The 10080-nt window shown below is 41.7% G+C and overlaps 1 long non-coding RNA gene across 1 annotated transcript; it reads left to right on the forward strand.

Moving 5' to 3' along the window:
• Window positions 1-7562: 7562 nt before the first annotated feature.
• Window positions 7563-9210, forward strand: LOC148157820 (uncharacterized). Its single transcript, XR_015764049.1, has 2 exons — window positions 7563-8268; window positions 8912-9210. It is a non-coding gene; the product is annotated as an uncharacterized LOC148157820 (long non-coding RNA).
• The last annotated feature ends 870 nt before the right edge of the window (window positions 9211-10080 follow it).

The raw sequence follows: 10080 nt of genomic DNA on the forward strand, positions 1-10080 counted from the left end.
CACACAACAGGTACATTCAGACGCTGCAGTGAGAAGCCACTGAAATGCATCCAGCAGCACAAATAGCAACGATCCAGATCGTCTTGCAGCAACCTGATGAGCACGGCGCCAGCGCTCATCTGACCAAGATCCAACTGCACACAACGGATCTGACAGACACTCTTAGATTGGCGTGCACACCCGGTGCCTATATACACTAATGAGCCCGACAAGGCTGTGAAACGGAAGTGAAGGTGGGGAAACGGGGCCTAGATGTATTCAAGGGCTCAAAACGGGTGGGAATTTACAGTCACTTTATGTAAACCATGTTTTCCAAGTAAGCATCTTTTAAAGTCAACCAGTGGTTGCGGAGCTCTCAAATAGTCCGGGAGAGAGTTCCAGAGACGGGGGGCAGCCACAGCGAATTTTGTTTGCCAAGTGTCACAAGTCCCATTTCCAGTGAGGCACTTAGTCCAAGTAGTGGTAATGCAGTCTCATGGATAATGTAGAAAGGTACAGTACATTGTTTGGCCCATAGATATGGTAGCATAGGCTAACATATCCAGCAATTTCAATCTTACTACCACCACATCCTATAAGATTGGTGGGTTTGCTGCAGGACTTTAGTTCTTCGTTTTGTCTTACATGTTCAAAAGTCTCTGCTGAGAGAACATTGCATTTGGCACTTGTGTCTAACTTCATTTCAACTGCAGTGTCATTAATTCGTATCATAACAAGGACCTCATCTTTCCATGACTTTGTGTGATGGTTGAATCAACAGGTATATCCAGTGTAATACCATTGACAGAAAATCTCATTGTCACTTGCTTCTGTGTTTTCAGTGTCCACCTGGTGGACAGAGACTTCCTTTGTCTTTGCCTGTCAAGCTGTGGCGTGGACCTGCAACACTTTCTAAAGTGGTTCATCTTCCTACATCCATTACACTGTTGACCAAAAATAGGACTTTTGTGCTTTTTTTGTCACAAGACTACCACCACAATTACTGCAGTCAGTAATAAACTGTGTGGTTTTATTATTCAGTTTGCTGTCAAATCTGATCTTGTCAGCACCTCCTCTCATTCACTTGTGATTTTAACTGCCTCAACAGTTGTGATAGTAGGGTAGGTGGTGATGTTAATGTTCTATTATGCTCCTCATCTCATGGATCTGACATATTGAAATGACCTTGGTGAATGTCGGATCAAGGTCACGTAAAAGCACTTTCCTGAGATGGTCGTTATCAATGCCACAAACCAGTCTGTCTCTGATGAGTTCCTCACAAAGCCCTCCAAAATTACAACTCTTGGCTTTTATTCTCAAATCACTGAATAGTCTCACCACCCCTTTGGTTACGTGTGCTGAATTTGTGTCTCTCCATACTGATATTCGTCTGGGGGTTGCACATTTCCCAAAACTTTCTTTTAAGGGAAAAGGGGTCTTCCCTGGATTCCACGGGAACCAGGACACATACTTCTTCCCCGTCTCCACTGGGCTTCCATATCTCAGCTGCATACACAAATGATCGTTCGAGTTCAATAGCTTCAGGCCTGGCCAGATTCAGAAGAATGTAAGCTTGAGACTGAGCCAGCATGATCGAGTGCACTGCTGCGATGAAAATGTATTCCTGCTCAAATACGTGCCATTTCTCCACTATATTGCCATCTGTTACGACTGGCTCAAGGTCATAACAAAACAGGAGACCATGCAGGGGTTAAAGTGCATTTAAATTAATATTTATTAACAAAAACAACAATGGATTGTGGATATCAGTATCAGTGGTGTAATGCAAATGCTTGGATGTGTTGTATGAGTGCATATGGAAGTGTTGAAGTGCAAAAACAAAGACAAACTCAAATGTGCAAAAAGGAGGGGAGCTGAGGCCTGGCAACAAACACCACAAGTGTCAATCGGCAGAGTGGACGCTGAAGGCGACACAGAAGATGGAGACAGCCAGGCCCAAGTACTCTGCGCTCCCAATCAATGGACCAGAGACACCTGCAAAGGGGAGGAGTACAAAGACAGACAAAAGCAACACCTGCAGCCCGGCCTACAAGGCCCAGGGCCGTAACACCATCAAATACTAGATGATCAGGCTGGCTGAAGCCGTCCACCATGTTGCGAATAAGCACAATGGTTCTACACAAACATACTCACAACATCAGACAATCCACAAAACCACTGAAGTCCAAAGCTTCAGTGGTTGTATGTTGTGGTAATAAAGTGATTGCAGGTTTAATAATAATTGTTAGCTGTCAGCATACACAGCAGTAATCTGTGGAAGAAACCCAAGCACCAGAATGAATAACAAAACTTAATCTGCGCGCATGTGCAGAACCAGAACTAAGGCATCTGTAAAACCCCAATATGTGCACAGTCAATATTCTGCACCCATGAAGGAGGCCTCTAGGAGCATTTTTTTGTTCCACTTCGGGGCCCCTTAGTGACCCTTGGCCCTAAGCAGCTGCTTAGATGGCTTATGCCTTTGGCCAGCTGTGGTGACCCCTCACATAGAAAAAAATTCAAAATGGTATAAATTCTGTTGTGTTGAAAATGGACTATTGTAACTATGTGTATATCACCACGGCAATATGTAGACTCGCTTAATAACTCGACTGATGACATCACTCGAGGAAAATCTCTGGAGTCCCTTAACTCGAACAGGTGGAGTCAGGGCCCAGCTTTCCTCTTGCTTTCACCAGACCACTGGCCTAGTCCTCCTGAATTGAGGGATGTGGATGAGGGTGAACTGAAGGCTGCAGCCTTCTGTGGAGCCACAATGCAGATTGCAAATTCCATATCTGATGCAGATAAAGTATGTTCCTTTCAAGAACTCATCGAAGGCACAGTGTTATCTGCTCACGGGGCGGCTCCTTTCCAACATCACCTCTCAGTGGACGACTACAAGGATGCAGAGTTGACGATTTTACAGCAGACTCAAATGGACTGTTTTCCAGACGATTATCAGCTGCTGCAAGCAGGAAAAACTGTGCCACCTTCAAGCAGACTTGTTAAACTGGCTCCAGAGTATGACACAGAGATTAAACTAATCAGAGTTGGTGGACGTCTGCGACATAGTGAATACCTGGACACAGAAGAAAAGCATCCCATTTTGTTAGATGGCAACCATCCTGTCACTAAACTTATCATTAAACAGTTTGATGATAAGCTCTATCACCCAGGGCAGGAAAGAGTGTTTTCTGAACTACATTAACACCTCTGGGTCATCAAAGGAAGGGAAGCAGTCAAACGAATTCAACGAGAATGTCCACTCTGTCAAAGGTGGCGTGCAACACCAGTGCTGATCTCCCAGCAGCAAGGTTGCGCCTGTTAAAACCACCCTTTTACTCAGTGGAGTTGATTGCTTCCGACCATTCCTTGTGAAGATTGGCAGGAGAAACGAAAAGAGATGGAGTATTCTTTTTAAGTGTCTCACAACACGAGCAGTTCACATTGACATCCTCACAAACATGACCTCTGATTCATTCTTAATGGCTCTCAGGCGTTTTGTATCAAGGCGAGGAAAACCATCAGGATTGCTCTCCGATTATGGGACAAATTTCAAAGGAGGTGAGCGAGAGCTACATGAAGCCTTTCAGGAGATGTGTCCTACAATTCAAGACCATCTCTCCAAACAACAGATAAGGTTCAGCTTCAACCCACCTGGTGCGCCTCATTTTGGGGGAGTTTGGGAGCGTGAAGTACGATCAATTAAGTCAGCGCTAAGAGTATCCCTTGGAGCTCAGACTGTCACTGAAGAAGTTCTCAGAACTGTGCTCATTGAGGTCGAGGGGGTACTAAACTCCAAGCCACTGGGCTATGTGTCGTCAGATATCGCAGACTTGGATCCCATAACTCCAAATTACCTACTGATGGGGCGGCGAGATGCTTCATTACCACAGGTAATTTATCCTGAATCAGATCTGTTAACCAGGAAACACTGGAAGCGCAGTCAGATGATTGCAGAACAGTTTTGGCATCATTTCATAAGAAGTTACTTACCCACCTTACAGTCACATCAGAAATGGTCAACTAAGACAGAAAACCTTCAACTTGGAACAGTGGTAATGATACTTGACAAACAACTACCCAGAGCACTATGGCCTGTGGGAAAGGTGGTAAAAGTTCTACCAGGACCAGATGGAACTGTTCGAACAGCCGAAGTATAAATTAAAGACAAGACTTACATCAGACCAGTGGCACGACTTGTGCGTCTTCCAGCCATTCCAGATACTGACGATAAGAATGAGAAGTCATAACTTGGATTTCTCCATTTTCTGTTATTATTTGGAGGAGGCTGTTGAAAATGGACTATTGTAACTTTGTGTATATCACTTTAAGAGCTCAGCAAGCTGTCTGAGTAATGTCTGCTGTGATTGGCTCATTGGAATTTCAGGCTACCAATAGCTGTTACTGTTGTTAGAGCACATGTTCAGTGTTGGATAATTAGAACGTTCACGGGAGTAATCGACGGAGATCGTTAAAGCTGTTTGTTTAAGAGATTGTTCAAGAACCTGGAAGCGTGTCAATGAATAAAAGTAAGTTCCATTAGTATCCAGGTAGGATTTAAATGTCTGTACAACTTAAATATATATACATATGGCAATTTAAAGAGTTAATATTATGACAATGTGTTTTGTGAATTATTTGTAGTCTCTTGTTGCCATCTGCTGGACAAATTAGGAATAACCATTTAGAGCGAGTAAAATAATAGCTTCCCAGATAGCACATGATGTTAAATCAACGTTGAAAAATAGTTAGAATAGTTGATTTTTGGTTGAAGTCGACAAATGACGGTGGATCAACCATCAAACAACCATCCAATCAAACCGTTGAAACTGTGACATTGAATCAACGTTGTTTTGTGGTTGAAATCTGATCACTGAAATGCCGAAGTCTGATTAATGGTTGATTTTTGGTTGAAGACGACAAATGACGGTTGATCAACCATCAAACAACCATCCACCTCTAGCCAAGTAACCAATGTTGAAACTGTGTCATTGAATCAATGTTGTTTTGTGGTTGAAATCTAATGACTGAAATGCCGATGTCTGATTAACATCTGATCAATATTGAATCAATGTCAGATGTATTCCCTCACCCCTCCTCCTCCTCTCCTCCTCATCAGCGCTCTGGGTCAGAGTATTTTATTACTGAGCGGGGGTTATCACATTTAAATTAAGCACTGTAGAGGATAGTGGGTGCTGATTCCTTTCTGTACATTTTCTTACTTGTTCATAACAATTCTCACTGACTGTGTGAGTGTGATATATTGACACAAAAACATCTATAACTTACTACAAGGAGTGGAGGGGTCCACCCCCACCATTTACATGAGTGGGATGTCCCAAACACACAGCCACTTCGCTGTTGGCTTGTTGGAAAATATGTTAATTCAATGTTGAATTGCCATCACAAAGGTTGCATGTTTGGTTGAGGTCGACAACTGATGGTGGATCAACTATAAAACAACCATTCAATTCTAGCCAATTAACTAATGTTGAAACTGTGTCATTGAATCAATGTTGTTTTGTGGTTGACATCAAATAAATGAAATGCCAACGTCGAATCCAGTGTGTTTCAGCACTGGTCCTCCAGGCCCTACAAGTTTTAGGCATTTCCCTAATTCAACACACATGCTATTAATTGACGTCTGATTAACGGGGTTTTGCTGAACTGAAAAAACGCAGGTCAGTTTGATTGACGTCAAGGTTTGGGGAAGAACTACCCAGATAGCACACGATGTTAATTCAATGTTGAATTATGATCACAAAGGCTGCATGTATGGTTCAGGTCAACGAAAGAAGCTGGATCAACCATCAAACAACCATTCAATTCTAGCCAATTAACATTCATTGATTGAAATGCCACATCGAATCCAGTGTTTTTCAGCACCGGCACCAGGCACACTGCCCTGCAAGTTTTAGGCATTTCCCTAATTCAGCACACATGATTTTAATTAACATTTGATTAACAAGGTTTTGCTGAACTGAAAGCATGCAGGTCAGTTTGCCTTGAGGATAAGGTTTGGGGAAAAACTAGTAATCAAAGTGTTCAATCAATGTAAGGTGTTTTTTGCACCCCTCACCACCGCCTGCCATTCAAACGCCCAACCCCCTTCCCTCCACCCGCCAAAAACACACACACACCTCTTTTCCCCCCACCTGGGCCCATCTACCCCTCAATCGGGTGAAACTTTAATTTTAAGTGAGGGTTTTTCATTTTTCACATTTTATTTTTTAAAAGATTGTTTTGGCTAGTGGCCTTTATTTGTTAGTTAATTGACAGGAAAGTGGGTAATGAGAGAAGGGGGGTAATGCAGCAAGGGTTGCCAAGGTCAGGAATTGAACCTGTGACAGCTGTGTTGAGGACTGAGGCCTTGATTGTGGTTTGTGCTTAACCCCTGCGCCACCACAGCACAACCCCTTTTAGGTGAGGGTTAATCACGTTTTAACTTAAGCACTATGTGTTGACAACACAGTTGTGATTCCGTTCTGTACCCAGATTCACTAGCGGAACAAGTCAGCGTTGGGCCAGGGGGCGGCGCTAATTACCGGACCCCTAACGAATCACCAGGCCCCTGATGTTTATCGCCTGCGCTACCAGAAACTGTTGAGCGAGGGGCGGGGAGGTTGGTCTGCGTTTTTTGTTTGATCTTTACCCAGGAAACACATCGGCTAAACCGTGAGTGAAACGGTCACTGGAACTGACTAGTATATATTCCATTGAGGGAAAGTAACTTTAACATTAAATAGACCTTTCTCAACAGGCGGTAGACTTTCTCAGTCTATAATCAGATATTTAAGCCCCCCCACCCCCCATAGCTCTGCGCCTGCCCAGATTGCACATGATGGCAATTCAACATTGAATTAACATCTTTTGCCAACAAGCCAACAGCGAAGTGGCTGTGTGTTTGGGACATCCCACTCATGTAAATGGTGGGGGTGGACCGCTCCACTCCTTGTAGTAAGTTGTAGATGTTTTTGTGTCAATATATCACACACAAATGGTCAGTAGGACTTTTTTATGAAAAAGAAAGAAAATGTACAGAAATGAATCTTCACCCACTATCCTTTACAGAGGTTAATTTAGAATGTAATACCCCCCACTCACTAATAAAATGCTCTGACCCAGAGCTCTGATGAGGAGGAGAGGAGGGGAAGGGGTGTGGCAAAAGAGCTGACATTGATTCAACATTGATCAGTCGTTGATCAGACATTAGCATTTCATTCATGAGATTTCAACCACAAAACAACATTGATTCAATGACACAGTTTCAACATTGGTTACTTGGCTGGAGGTGGATGGTTGTTTGATGGTTGATCAACCGTCAGTTGTTGACCTCAACCAAAAATCAACCATTCTAACTATAATTCAACGTTTATTTACCATTGTGTGCAATCTGGGCAGTTTGTTGCAGCCCTCATCACCTCCTCATCTCCCCCTACTCCCTCCCAAACCTCCCCCACCCAGCCGCTCCTCCCAACCTTCTCCTCTTTACCCCCACTCATCCCTTCTTCCCTCCCCCTCCTTGAGCTCTGGGTCAGAACATTTTATTACTAGGTGGGGGTTAATCATGTTTCAAATTAAGCACTACATGTTGAGAACAGTGGGTTGTGATTCCTTTCTGTACATTTTCTTACTTGTCTGTAAATATTATTACTGACTGTGCATAATGTGTTGACACAAAAACATCTACAAGTCTGTACTAGGAGTTGTACAGTCCACCTCCCCAATTTTACACTTGTGTTTTGTCTCAACCAAAAAGCCACTTTGCTGCTGGCTTGTTTGCTACCGGCTTCTGAATTGAATTCTCCGCTGAGCACTTTTATGGTAAGTTTTTCAATATTACTTTGATCTTAAATGTGTTTATTGAAAAATAAGGGCATTGTTTTGTGCCCATAGTAATCCTGGTTATTTTGGGGCAAAACGGATATTTTTAATAATTGAGGTCATGTCTCCTTTTGTATTATTTTCATCCTACCCACCACTCCAGGCCTAAGTATGAAATCCTGCGAGATTTTGTGGGATTTGAGTTTTTAAAATAGGGCGGGGCCTATTGTTTGGTCTGGGAGAGCATGTGGTGGACAAGAAAGTGTAAGGCTGGCTGCTCCAGGTGGGCTTTAAATTGTTGTGATAGTAATCACTTGTTTTTAACTTTTTATTATGATGTGCTTAGGGATGTGCTTAAATGAGCCTCTGTTCCAGAACAGCTGAGTTAGATGATTACATGACCGTCTGCAGCCATCAAGAAGTGCAGAAGGTTGTTAATCATCCACAGATTCAATCCAGGTGTGGCAGAAAGGAAACACTTAACATGTAAGGCAGGTGAAACACTGAACTAAACCTGCTAATGACTGATTCAGTCTGTTGATCCTTGGATTGGTAACTGGTTAAACTGAACTGGACTATTGTTACTTGTGTGGGATCTTTATCATCATATAGACACTTTTTAAGGAATTTAATCAACTTATTTGGAAATATTTGGAGTTGATGGAAGATTGAACCAGCTATTTGATGGAAGTTTATTCTGTATAAATTATAAATAATTTTTCCAACTACAGTATAAATCACCTTTTGTTCGATTTATTTGTCTCTGGTGTGTTAAATAAACCTGATCCTCCCTGAGTTTTATCCTTAGGTTTTCTGATAAACAGCCCTTTATTTTAAATATTGATTTAATATCAATATCATAAATCCTACACTATACTGCAGCTTGATGGGTAAATGCAGTTGTATATGTAAACATTAACATAAATATTAATGAGAGATTAAGATATTAATTTAACAGTGAGTGTACATGGGGAGCTATATGGTTTGTATTTGTTCTCAGACCTGTAACCAGTTCACTGTTTAATCTTTCATTGTGTTTCAGAACTTTTCAAATGTTTATCATATTTCTAACTGGCACCTTCCTCACTCTTATTTTTTTCAGCTGTTGCTCTGCAGTTTGACCGAAAGCTGACTCTTGAGGACTGCAGCAAAATTGTCAAGAAGTGGCTTCATTATGCGCCAGAACAAGAGGAAGACATCACAAGGAATCAAAGTGACGCCAACCAGAGTCAAACTGGGGTTACCACAACTTGTACTGTTTCCCTACTTCATACAGTACAAAGCTTAACTTCATGGACTCTGTTCTTCTGTGGACAACATACTGTTGTTTTGACAGTAAAAAAGGAATCAAATATGTTTAAAGATCTGTCCCTCTTTTCTTAAATAAAATGTTAAATCAAACCCATGTCATTTTTTAAACTTTTGTACACAGTTTACGCATCATCTGCCAATAATATAGTGTTTAACACCAGTGAAGAAACTTTTAGTGGCATGTTATGATGTAGACCTATCAGACGTAAAATGTACATAAATCCTTAGCTTTCATTCAATATAAAAACAACCCAAATCTGCATGTACATCCACAGTCAAATGAGTGTTGAATCAGCATTGATTCAATGTAGAATTAACACAAATCTGCATGCAGATCCACGTTCAGCTGATGGTTGAATGAACGTTGATTCCTAACTGATTCAATGTAGAATCAACACAAATATGCATACAAGTTGACATACAGATGATGGTTGAATCAACATTGATATAATGTCAGTAATGGTTGAAACCCTAACGTTGATTCAACATACAAGTCACCGACCACTTTCAACGTTGATTCAATGTCAGCGTTCAACGTTGATTCAATGTTTCTGGCTGACATTGATTCAATGTTGTTTCAATCATTCTGTGCTATCTGGGTTTAATTTTGACTTGTTTTCTGTATTTCTTGTAGACCACTCTCAGCTCTATTAAAGAAAGTTTGGACCTGCAACCTCTCCTCTGATCCTTTACCGGATGCTCGTGGTGGCTGTACCTTAAGAACTAACACTTTCATAAAGGGAGCACAACAGTTGTATTTGTCCAACTTGTAACAATAATTTCACAGTTAAGCTGAAACACAGGAGCGCACGTTTACATGAACCTCACTGACAGATAACTTATCAGGTCTGTTAGGTTTATGTAAAAATGGGCTGACTAGAGAAGAGTTACAAACCTATACATTCTCCAGCAGGGTCATCTTAGGTACACTTATTAATGCGAGCTGCCTTAATTATTTGT

The sequence above is a fragment of the Poecilia mexicana genome, unplaced genomic scaffold (genome assembly GCF_051168715.1).
Source record: "Poecilia mexicana isolate PSO_F unplaced genomic scaffold, ASM5116871v1 scaffold_8, whole genome shotgun sequence".
Taxonomy (NCBI): domain Eukaryota; kingdom Metazoa; phylum Chordata; class Actinopteri; order Cyprinodontiformes; family Poeciliidae; genus Poecilia; species Poecilia mexicana.